Source organism: Neomonachus schauinslandi, chromosome 12 (genome assembly GCF_002201575.2).
Source record: "Neomonachus schauinslandi chromosome 12, ASM220157v2, whole genome shotgun sequence".
Lineage (NCBI taxonomy): Eukaryota > Metazoa > Chordata > Mammalia > Carnivora > Phocidae > Neomonachus > Neomonachus schauinslandi.
Window position 1 is genome coordinate 90,128,409 of NC_058414.1, and position 13,240 is coordinate 90,141,648.

The 13,240-nt window shown below is 39.6% G+C and overlaps 1 protein-coding gene and 1 pseudogene across 2 annotated transcripts in view; one reads left to right on the forward strand and one right to left on the reverse strand.

Annotated features, from left to right (window-relative positions):
• DGKI (diacylglycerol kinase iota) overlaps positions 1 to 13,240 on the reverse strand; it is a 431,941-nt gene that overhangs the window by 371,048 nt on the left and 47,653 nt on the right. The gene's annotated exons all lie outside the window — the stretch shown is intronic.
• LOC110582744 lies at positions 1,980 to 3,688 on the forward strand (annotated as a pseudogene).

Genomic DNA, 13,240 nt, shown 5'->3' on the forward strand with positions numbered 1-13,240 from the left:
AGGGGGGAAGAAGGAAGGAAGGGAGGGAGGAAGAAGGAAGAAAGGAAGGAAGGGAAGAAAGAAAGAAAAGAAAGAACAGAAAAGGAAAAGAGAAAAGAAAAGAAAAGAATAAAGATGGATGAGTCCAAGTAAATGTGCAAAGATTTGGGCTCCCTGTGTCCCACAGGAGCGTCAGCTACGGTTAAGCTTCCGTCAGTGTCCCCTGTATCACTGGCCAACCGTGAAGATGAAAGCTTCAAGAGGCTGCTTTATTTCTGAAATCATTATCAGCCTTTTTCTTCGTGTCAACAACACTTTAAATCATATCTCAACAGGGCGCCTGAGTGGCTCAGTCGTTAAGCGTCTGCCTTCAGCTCAGGTCATGATCCCAGGGTCCTGGGATCGAGTCCCACATCGGGCTCCTTGCTCAGCAGGAAGCCTGCTTCTCCCTCTCCCACTCCCCCTGCTTGTGTTCCTGCTCTCGCTATCTCTCTCTCTCTGTCAAATAAATAAATACAATCTTTAAAAAAAAAAAAATCATATCTCAACAGGTGAAATGTTTTGCACCACTGGCTCTTTATTTATTTTGTCATTGCTTTCTACTCATAGATATCCTTTATTCTCTTTAAATATATATATTTATAAATATAAAGTTATATATTATAATGATATAATATCATTACATTATATAAACCATAGTATTATATAGCATTATTTATATTTATTGTTTTTGTAATTAAAGTTAAAACAAAGAGTACAAACCCACATACACACTTACAAACATGCAATCAACTGTGTATATTTTTATATATATTTTTTGCTCTGGATATATATATATATTGCCCTAGATAATTGAGGTATTTCTGCAGTTCTAACTTTATCTTGTTAATTTCACATTGGCATTTAAATATCCAGACCCATGAGCAAGAGGACTGGAGAAAATATTTTGGGATGGTCAAATACCTACAATTTACAATGCAACCATAATTTAACTATATAATCCATCCATCCGCCTGTCTTTCCTTCACATGAATGCTAGGTGATGGGTAATCAAACATAAGTAAGACCCTATTCTCAAGGACCTCACAGCCTTGATAGTTGAGGTGACAAATAAGTGACTGAACAATTACATACAATTGACAAGCTTCGTGATACTAAAATATAACAAGAACAATGGGAATATAAGAAAGCATGAGTAACCCAGTTTGAGGAAGTTTTTCTTAAAGGTTGATACTTTGAGCTGACTTTTAAAGGACCTTAGTAGTTAGCCAGGCTATGAAGGTAGAGGCATTTGAGGCCCGGACCATGATACCTGCAAAGGAGGGGAGATTTTTAAGGGAAGGGTGTGTCTAGGGAATGCCAAATGGTTCAATAAAGTCAGAAAGCACATGGGATAAATACGGATGAATCCAGAAAAAGAAGATGGGAAAACAATGAGGAACAATGAAAGCAATGAGGAGCCATTGATGGGCTTTAATTTAGGGAATGGTTTGCTCATGTTTGCTTTTTTTAAAAAGATTTTATTTTTAAGTAATCTCTACACTCAACATGGGGCTCGAACTCACAACCCCAAGATCAAGAGTCCCATGCCGATTGAGCCAGCCAGGCAGCCCTCATGTTTGCATTTTTGAAAGCTCACTCTGGGCTTTCAAGTGTGAGAGGGGAGGCAAGGAGACCACTGTATGGCAGCTGACGGGGCTGTCTGCTCCTAATAGCACAGCACCTTGGGCATAACAACTGATAACAATGACACTGATAACAATGACAAAATCTGGACAAGAAAATATTACTCAAAAGCACTGAAAAGTGACCAAGGTCAGGCAAAAACTTGGAGCAAAGATAACCATTAAAAGGCAATGAATAAAATGTGCAAATTTGCAAATTCTTGCCGAAGGCACTCCCAATCCACACAAAGCTGGGGCTTCAGAAAACCACAACTTCCTTTCTTGACCAAGATGTCAGATGATTTCAGGGAAGGCAGAACTGTCAGAAAGTTAGGAGGAAATGTTGGAAGGGAGGAAGTCACAAAGGGAGTGAGCCCTAAAATCTGCAAATAAAATCCCCCCAAATCCCTGGCTAACCAATAAACTATGCATGTAAATTAACCTCTTGAGTCAATGCAACACTGATCATAATCCCAGGGCTTTTTTGTTTTTGTTTTTTTCCCAGCAGGGCTTTTTAAATAAAAACTGACATGCTAATTCTAAAATTTAATTGGAAATATAAGTGTAAAGAATCTAGAGTAGTTAAACAATCTTGAAGAAAGAATACAGATGGGAAACTTCGAAACCAAAGTAATTCCATAAAGGAGAGTCTTTTCAACAAACTATGCTGGAATACCCAGGTGGAAAAAGAATGAGTCTCAACTGCTGTCTCATATTAAGCACAAAAATTAATTCAAGATGGATCACAGATTTAAATATGAAAGCTTACATATAAAACTTCTAGAAGAAAACAGAGAATATCTTCATGACCTGAAGATAGGGTAAAGTTTTCTCAGACAAGATATAAAAAGCAATACCATAAAAGAAAAATTAAAAGTATCTGTTTATTAAAAAGAACATTAGGAAAAGGAACAGGTATGTATCAGATGGGGAGAACATATTCACCAAATATATATCTGATAAGGGATTTATATCCAGAATTCTTTTTTAAATCTTAAAACTCACTAATAAATTTTTTTAAACAATTAAAATATAAGCAAGAAATGCTTGGACAGACTCTTCACAAAAGAAATTACATGAATGTCCAATAAGAAATAATGCTTTACGTTGGGGAGGGTATGTGCTATGGTGAGCGCTGTGAATTGTGTAAGACTGTTGAATCACAGACCTGTACCTCTGAAACAAATAATATATGTTAAAAAAAAAAAAAAAAGAAAGGGAAGATAGTAGGAAGGGAAAAATGAAGGGGGTAAATCAGAGGGGGAGACGAACCATGAAAGACTATGGACTCTGAGAAACAAACTGAGGGTTCTAGAGGGGAGGGGGTGGGAGGATGGGTTAGCCTAGTGATGGGTATTAAAGAGGGCACGTATTGATGGAGCACTGGGTGTTATACGCAAACAATGAATCATGGAACGCTACATCAAAAACTAATGATGTCCTCTAGCTGCCATCTTGCATCCCCATGTGTGTGCACCTAATCTCAGCTGGTCCACCCGAGACCCCCTGAGCGCCAACCCTATTCCCCCACGTGGTCCCATTTCCGCTCCACCAAGATGAAAGAAACTGTCATGAACCAGGAGAAACTCACCAAACTGCAAGCACAAGTGCGCATTGGTGGGAAAGGAACTGCCCGCCGAAAGAAGAAGGTGGTTCATAGAACAGCTACAGCAGATGATAAAAAACTTCAGTTCTCCTTAAAGAAGTTAGGAGTAAACAATATCTCTGGTATTGAAGAAGTGAATATGTTCACAGACCAAGGAACAGTGATCCCCTCTAACTACCCCAAAGTTCAGGCATCGCTGGCAGTGAACACTTTCACCATTCCAGGCCATGCTGGGACAAAGCAGCTGACAGAAATGCTACCCAGGATCTTAAACCAACTTGGTGCAGACAGTCTGACTAGTTGAAGAAGACTGGCTGAAGCTCTCCCCAAACAATCTGTGGATGGAAAAGCACCACTTGCTACCGGAGAGGAGGAGGATGATGAAGTTCCAGATCTTGTGGAGAATTTTGATGAAGCTTCCAAGAATGAAGCAAACTGAATTGAGTCAACTTCTGAAGAAGATAAAACTTGAAGAAATTACTGGGAGTTGCTATTTTATATTATGACTGCTTTTTAAAATTTTGTTCATGGATCTGATAAAATCTAGATCTCTAATATTTTTAAGCCCAAGCCCCTTGGACACTACAGCTCTTTTCAGTTTTTGCTTATACACAATTCATTCTTTGCAGCTAATTAAGCTGAAGAAGCCTGGGAAAAAAGTTTGAAACAAAGTTAATAAAGTTCTTTGCCTAGGGAAAAAAAAAAAAACTAATGATGTAATGTATGGTGATTAACATAACATAATAAAATAAAATTTAAAAAAAAAGAAATAATGCTTTACATCATTAGTCACCAGGGAAATGCAAAATAAAACCACAATGAGATACCATTATGCACCCATCAAAATGGCCAGATTTAAAGACTGACAGCAAATATCAGTGAAGACGTGGAATAGCTAGAACTTTCATACCTTGCTAGTGGAAGTGAAGTGGTACCTTTGGAAAAGATCTAGCAATTTTTTATAAAATCAACATTATTCCTACCCTTTGATCTTCAAATTCTACTGTTAGGTATTTATCCAAAAGAAATGAAAACATTTTCCCACAAAAAGACTTCAAGACTGTTCAGGGACACAATATGCAAAAATTTTTAAATGTCCATCAACAGAAGATTCACAAGCAAATTGTAGTTTATTCATATAATGGAATAATCTTCAGCAAGTAGTTCAGTCATGAACTACTAATACAGGCAGTGATATAGACGAATCTCACATGTATTATGCCGAGTGAAAGATGTTGAACATGAAAGAATATATGCTGTATTCCAGGTATATAAAATTCTAGAACACACAAAACTAAACTAAGGTTTTTAAAAAAATCAAGTGGTTCCCTCTGAAGGGCAAAGCTGGACTGGAAAGGGACTTGGAAGGAAGGGAAGAAGGAACTTTCTGGGAAGTTGTCTCTTCATAAAGGTGTAGGTTTTATGCTATGAAGGATGGGTTATGGATTCATGAATCCAAACTGTATATCCAAAATTTATTCCCTTCAGTGTTTATGAATTTTACTTTAAAAAACAAAACCTGTAAAATCATCATCATCATCAAGTAGGAAGTAGAAAGTGGGTTGATAGCTGTCAAAACTAGGTGATGGCTATATGAGGTTTCATTATACTATTTTGTATACTTTGTACATATATGAAATGTTCCAATACAAATTCTTTTAAAGATTTAACTGCAAAAATTCAAGTGACAGATGATGAAGGCCTGAATGAAGAAAGTAGCATTGAAGTGAGACAAGATGAAATGAGTCTGCTACCCAAGTGACTGGGGACTGAAACTAAACCTGTGTGAGAGGTAAAAGAAAAGGGGAAATTCGCAGATTCCAAATCACCCAAAATAGAAAGGTATTTTCATAGCGCTGGTTTCCATAATGGTCCTCTGTGTTTAAAAACATCATTTTGAAAAGTGTCCATAGATAGCACTAGATTGCTGAAGGGGGCACCCACAGTGCATAAGAGCTTAAGAACTTATAGATGACTCCCAGGTTTCTGATTTGAGCAATTAAGTGGATTTTCTAGATGCCATTTATTAAGACTCAAGAGAAATTACATGAAAATGAATGGGTACTCAGGATGAACAGTGGAGTTCATGGTAATGATGTGAGTTAAGTCTGTAACATTTTCATCAGAGAAGCCCAGTAAGCTGTCAGATATATGGTCTGCATCTCAGGAAGAGGTCTGGGCTGTAAAGAGATTGGGAGTCATTAGCATGGAGGAGATCAGTCTTATAAACTGAGCTCCTGTGAGATGCACAGCTTCTCATTTAAGGATGCCCTGTCCACGTGGAAGGTACACACGGAATCCTCACAAAGACTACCTGGTTCCACCCTCATCATCCACTAAATCCACCCTGGAAGCAGCCAGTCCTACCTCCGTGTAACAAAACTGTCTCTACAACAAGATGGGAAAGTTTAAAAGAAACAAGGAGAGAGTAGTAATATATATATGCAACAAGATGTTCTGACAAATATTCTCTCTGAGACTTCAAGAAACAATAGCTAATACATTTTAAAAGAGGATGCTTGAGCTGTCTCCCATGGAACAAGGTGTGGGCTATGTGCTAGAGACAGCCATCTCAGGATTGGCTTAGACACTATCCAAAACATCACAGCAGAGTATAGCACCTTGGTGCTACCAAGATCCTCAGGGTTGAGAAAACTGTAGCCAGGAGAGCAATGCATTGCCCTTGACTCGGGGAACTGCAAATATGAAATCCTCAGCAATGAGGGTGGGAAGACTAGAAAGACTCCACAGAAGAACTCCAAAAAAGCCAACTTTACATATCTGCAAGATTCAGAGAGCACTAACAATAGAAGGATAAATCATCACTAGCCAGGTAGGGGCTTAACTGTTTCCTCCCTCCTCTTCTCTGCCAGCCCAACTCCAGCTTGAGAGGAGTCTGCAGCTGAGGCCAGCAAACAGGAGACAAGGGTGAAAAGGCACCATGGAGAAAGACAGAAGAAGCTAACCCATCTCTTCTCCCCAGACTGCAGCAGTCCTGTGCAGGCCCATGTTGGGAGGGGGAAGAGACCTCAATTCTAAGATGAGAGTTTTTATTAGTGCCCAGCTCTGGAAGTTTTAGTTCCTGAATTAGCACAGTGACTTGCAGTGCAAAGGTTTTTTATTTCCTAAGACTGGCCAGCAGAGCCAGGGCAGGGCATGCCCCACCATGCAGGTTTAAAGAACGAATACAAGGAGAAAGGTAGGCTGTTTTATGATTAAATCCCATGTGTTGAGTTTAGAAATCCCAGGTGAATCTTGAAGAATCATGAATCTAATGACTCTACTTCTCTACTAATGACTCTTACTTCCACTTCTTTTGACTCTACTCACACCAATCCTTCAGAATCTTTTTTTTTTCAAATTATTAATCTTTTACTCAAAGTGAGACACCATGTTAAGGCACTGTGAGGGTATGATAATGAGCAGCTCCTCTTCTGGCTGCTTCCCTCTCACCCACAAGCCTCTGATGATACCCAGGTCTCTGGCGCCCACCCACATTTCCTTTACTCTTGGACCCATATTACCAACTGCTTACTAGACAATCCAATTTGGTGGGGCTTATCTTAAGCTCACTATGTCCCAAGAGGAAACTTGCCATCTTTTCAAATCTCCATGTTCAATCCAATCTGCTCTTACCCTTCATTATCTACCATCCCACCCACCACTAACAGAAAGATCTTTCTAAACCAGAACGTTCAAGTTGCTACTCTGAATTTTTCAATGGCTCCCAGTCTCCAAAATCCAACCTCCTAGACATAACATCTCTTGATGGGTCTAACCCCTACCTCCAGACTATCCCAACACCACTCAACTGCATATTTTTTAAACATCTCACACCGCCAAGGGCTCTCTCACCACTCTACTCCCAGTCTTGCTGGTCTAGAGTTGTTTGGAATGCCCTACCCATCCCCAGAGCCCTAAATGGAAAATGCCATTTGTCTTTGAATCAGCCCAAATGTTGCCTCCCTTGCAGAATATTTCCTCTGATCTCCAGGCTGGAAAGTTAAGTAAGTTACATACTTCTGTGTTAGCATCAGTCAAATTTTATTTTAATCACCTCAGTGCATAGCAGTTTGCCCTTCCCTGTGCCGCCCAACAAAACAAAACAATGTTTTTTGACCAAAACCCCTGTTTTTGTATGCCAGGATGATGCTTGGTATAGCGTATGTCCTCATAAATATTTATTTAACTGAATTATAGTGAAGTGAATTAATGACTTTAAGGAATTTGTAATTTAAAAGAAGAAATGAGAACAGAGATTCTATCTTACTCATTTCTACCACAGAGTAGGCCTCAGTGAAATGAGGTGAAGAAATGAATAAAAGATCAGATAGAAAGCAGGGTATCCTTACAAATGGAGCAGAAAAAAACAACAGAAATTTAATGGAGACAGACAGGACACCTTTTTTTTTCTGTTCATTTCTCATTCCAGTACCCTACACGGCTAAGCTTAAGATAAATGAATGCAAATGGGTTGGAAGTGGGAGAGGTTTTCTTAAAAAAATAAAATAAAATAAAAATAAAAAGACTACCACCCACTACCCATGCTACCCTCCCACCAGAATGACTATAGTTTTAGCATCCATAATAGGATTGTTGCAGTTTTGAGAATGTTGCCATGGTAACCAACCTCAGCCCTTCCCCTAATATAAAATTTAGCAAAAGAAATAAATAACAGACTCCCATAGAAACATTATCAGACCTTTCCATATAAATAACCTGGGTAATTAAATGTTTCAAAACAGAGTATTTAGAGAGCTGTGAAAAAAAAAAAAAGATTCTACAAAGTTTATTTTTAAACAAAGGGGGAAAAAATCACAAAACATCAGCTGGAATACTTGGCTCCCTACATGGTTTCAAGGAGTCACAATTTCCTAACTTGCCTGGACAAGAACCACAGAACAGAGAATCACAAGTCTCTATTTTGTTGCACAAGCAACATTCCTACCAGGAACTCTCAATCCCTATTACGAGGGGATAAGAGAATTCTCCTGTTTGGATTCCCCCAAATAAACCATGGCACTTGCAAAACATTAACTGTAGCAGACCCTCACCGTACTATGGCCTAGATAACATCCATGCTCCCTTTTCCTTTCAAGAATTCTCTAGGTGACTTGTTAATCGAGAGCAGGGGTCCCAGATTTGTTATGTAAAGGGCCAGTAATAAGTATTTTAGGCTTTGCAGGTCATAGGATCTCTGTCACAACTACTAAACTCAGCTGTTGAAGTACAAAAGCAACCACAGAGTACGTAATGAATAAGCACAGCTGTGTTCCAATAAAACTTTATTTACAAATACAGTCAGGGGGTGCCTGGGTGGCTCAGTTGGTTGAGCGACTGCCTTCGGCTCAGGTCACGATCCTGGAGTCCTGGGATCGAGTCCCGCATCAGATCGGGCTCCCTGCTCGGTGGGGAGTCTGCTTCTCCCTCTGACCCTCCCCCCTCTCATGCTCTCTCTATCTCATTCTCTCTCTCAAATAAAGAAAATCTTTAAAAAAAAAAAATACTACAAAAACAGTCAGCCAGATCAGGCCCAAGGGTGAGAGTTGGCTGACTCCTTAGTCACACTTACTCCTCGTAACTCTCAATTTCTGTGTATCACGGGAAACACTGTCCCACCTTCTTCAGCCGAGCAGGAAAGCCAGGCCCGCACAGTATGCAGCACTCAAAGGGAGGAGCAAAAAGGATAGTCAGATTGATGCTCCTCAGACTGATCTGGAAGTGACTGCAATAAGCTCTGTGAGAGCTTCTTATTGTGTGAACTTCCCTCCTAGGAAATTTTAAAAGCCAAATAGAAAGCCATCTGTCAGGGAAGGGTAGGTACAACACTCCCTACAACCAACTGGATGCTGTTCTACTTTAAATGGATAAGAAGCCCGACCGGCTGGCATGGGGCCCAGTGATGCATCTCTATTCAATAAAAGCAAATGATTATCAGTCTGAAGCCTGGAGCAACTTTAACCAATTTGCAAATCTGGATGATTTTCTGAAGTTCCTTTAAGTTCTAGAAAGAGACTTGGATACAGCTGGTGAAACAGAAAGTACTGGACTCAGGGGACGGATGGTTATGGATTTCGGCTTTTCCTTCAAGTAGTTGTGTTACCTGCCAAATCCCTGAATGACTGTCAGCATCTGTAGAATGGGGGTAACAGTGCCTGTTGCTGGACTTGCTGAGGATGAAACTAGGTAACCTATGGAGAACATGTTACAGAGTCAAGGATTCAACTGTGTTACTTGCATTCCCTTAAAAAGAGCAGACGAAATTCCAGCTTTTGGCTTAATTTTATTTGTTCTTCCAGAGAGAAAGCACTCTCGGGTCAATGTTGCTACAGTCCAAAGAATAATTTTTTTTTCCTCCTAGCAAACTGCTGCAGAAGGAGCTAGAAGAAACAACTCATTAGCACAGAAATCAGTCCAAGTGAGCAGCAGCATGTGACAAGCATCTCATCTCAGAAATCACAAGTCCCCTCCCTTCTCCTTATCCCTCTCTGCAGCTATAGGCATCTATCTACTTCTGAGTGCATATTTTCCTCTGTTCTTTTCCTTCTTCTAATCCATTCTATTTCTCCCCCTATGTTTCCTGCCTCGTGTCTCTCTCAACTGGACATGATAGGAAGTATATTTATTTAATGGTTTCATATTCCCTCTCAGATAACCTAAATTAGGTTGCTCTTTCTTAAGGGTGCCTGATTAATCTTTTTGGTAAGTCAGTCACCCTGATATAGATTCTCTCTACCCATGTTCAAAAACCTTTGTAGCAAATCTCTTCCAAAAGGTTTATGATTATTAAGCATTAAAGAAAAGACTGGTTTAATGGCAAAAGGCAAGCCAACTTTAAATAGAAGAATCCAAAGAAATCAGAAGAGCTGGACTTGAGGTTTCCATAGACTTTCAAGTGAAACTAAGTCCTTTAAAAGTTGTAAGACCCTATAAGATTCCTTGGTTATGAAAATCAGCCATCACCACACGTGGAAACTGCTCTTTTCTATCACAGAGATTCTCTGGTGATACATGAAAAGAACCTTCAGCTTCTTGGAAAGAGATGCTAGATAACTGTCTATTTTACTCTCCAACTTGCCATCATATGGTGATAGCGGTGGGAAAAGTTTCTAACTTTTGCTCAGGAGAATATTTTATCTTAGCGGTGGGTGAAAAAATAGAAGTGAAAATGAACCACTCAATCCTTTCCCCCTTACTTCAATTATTCTGTCAAATAATCATGAAACTTCTAGAGATTCAGGCTTATGCACAAATGTGCAGTTCCATGTATTTCAGCCACATGAAATAGAGGACTTCAGCCACAACTCATTAATTTGGTTGTACCACACACTTCAGTGATCATTCAGAGAGGACAAAGTATTTAAAAGGACTGGATTACATATGGTAGAGAAACATGGATATCTTTCTCACTGATAGCAGTGCTTTGAGGTGTGAGTCACAGGTTTAGAAGACATTGGTTTACCAATTAACACATATATTTACTGAGCATCTGATATAAAACACAGACAGACAGGGAGAGCTGGCTTCCAGGAATTATGAGTAAAGAGATAGGAACCATTGGTGTGGGAGTAGATAAAGAGAGAAAGAGAAAGAGAGATAAAGTTGGTTTCGAGAGCTGAAGATGAGAGATAAATAACCCCTTTCCTCCAACCCTCTACTGGGGTATAATATTTATAATAGACATCAACAGTAAAATGTGACTTTATTTAGAATCGATATTTTTGGTTCCTACATTGACAAATATTTTAGTTCCCATTCATCAAACATTTATCATGTGTCTATTACCAAAAAAAAGCACTGAGTTGGGTGCTGATTTTGAGGAACAGAAGCGCTACTTGACAGCGCCAGGAGGTCCCTTCTTCCAGGAAACAATAGCTAACAGCTAAAATTTACACTGAATGCTTATGCTGTGCCAGGCATTTACCTAGGCAACTTATAAGAATTAACTCATTTAATTCTTACCACTGTCTTATGAGAGTGGTAAAGAATAGTTGTTGTTACTACTACTATGGCACCAGGTGGTTTCTCTCTGTCCTCCTTTCTTCTTTCTCTCTAATGTAAGACCCAAGCTGCTTGATAAGATTTCTCTCCTTTATAAGACCAGGAACTTCCAATAGCTACTACCCTCTGTCCTGTAGACCTTGGTCCACCTCTACCTGTCTTCATCCCTAGATTATGAAAACACCTCCTGGCTGGTCTATCTGACTCCATTCTCTTCCCATTCCAATTCACCTAGTATTATTTTAATCACTGTCAAACCCCATTTTTCATATGTCATTTCCCTGCCTAAGATCCTACAACATACACAAAGTTGAAATGTGCCGCTACTGTCTATCATTTTTCTCCAGCTTTCTTTCTCCTTAATGTGTGATTCCCATAACACAGTCGCACTCAAACCTATGCATATCTAGAATAGCCAAGAAGATTTTAGAGGGCTTTATTTTCTGGAGTTTGAACATAGTTTTTTTTAATTTTTTAATCATTTTTCTAATAACAGCCCCAAATAAGCCTCCTTCCACTTCCACATGCCTTATTGAAAATTATCCAGCAAATTTAAATACAAACTCCTACCTAGTTTTCAAGGTCCCTGTCATCTGCCCATATCCTAAGCAATCTGTATTAACTCCCATAATTCTTATATAAATCCTCACATCCAGTGAAGCTAATCTTCCCACTGTTTAGTTCACAAAGAATTTATACAGTGCCTACTCAGGGTCAGTCACTGAGGACGTATGGTATGAACAAGACATAATCTATGCCCTCAAAGATTTTACAATTTGAAGATCTACTACATATGATAGATAATCCCCACCTCTGTAGGCTGGCCCATATTCTGTCATCTACCTGGCATGCATTCACTTCTTTCCCTTCCTTTCCTCAAAGTCCAACTCAAATAATGCCTTTCTGGACCACTTTAGCTCACACACTTGCTTCCTCTCTGAGATTCTTGAAGCTCAACTCTTTATCTTCACTATAAAAAAAAAAAAACTGCAAGAATGACAGACTGTGCAAAGATTGGTATTCTCTGAAGTTTTAGGAAAGCAGATGACTACATCTGAGATTTAAAACATGAAAGAGATGAGGCTAGCCAATTACAGGAATCTTCCCAGGACAACCACATAAAGATGTAAATATGCTATAGGCATGTACTTCTCAAACTTTCCTGTGTGCATAAATCACCTCGTTAAAATGCAGATTCTGATTCAGCAAGACTGGAGTGGGATCTGAGCGTCTACATTTCCAGCAAGCTCTCAGGTGGTGCTGACACTGTGGTTCCTAAGCTACACATCAAGTAGCAAGTCAACAGCAGCCACTTCTCAAGGGTCCCCAACCAACAGCTCATGATCAGCCAGTCAATTCTGTTCTGCCAGCTTTATTAGGGTTCCCAGCTGAGACTTCCACTCAGACTTTATTATCAGCCAGCAAGTGCCCCTCCTCCTCTTTTGTGATCTCAAGACTTAAGGGAAATATCTCATCCTGGTGGCTCTTGTACACAGAAAGATGAGGTACAACATTCCCCTAGAGACATAAATATCAATCTCCCCAGAGTGGAAACAAGTACCAGACTTAATCATCCAGCTATATCCTTCTAGCACACCCATTTCCATTTTTCTGGTTCTGTACTCACCAAACAACTTTCTGGTCTGAAATCTATGTCTCAAAAGCAGCACTGATATCAAGGTCACTCAGGAAGAAGAAACACTTTTAGAGTGGTGCTCCATCAAAGCAATGAGAGCAGTGGCAAAATAGTCAAAATAAACATTTTCAGAATTCTGTAGGTTCACCAAAGGATGGAAAGAAAAATGGCTATTTCTCTAGAAGAACAGTGAGCTACGTGGCATTTATATTTGCTCTTTTCCCATCTCCCTCTCCCCAGCATTGCAATAGCCTTGAAAACCAGCAACTGTAGAAACATGGCAGCTGTGAAAAACAGTGGTCTGCCAGCTATCTGAGACAGTAAAAGAGGTCTGGAGCTCCCCAAAAAGCCCCA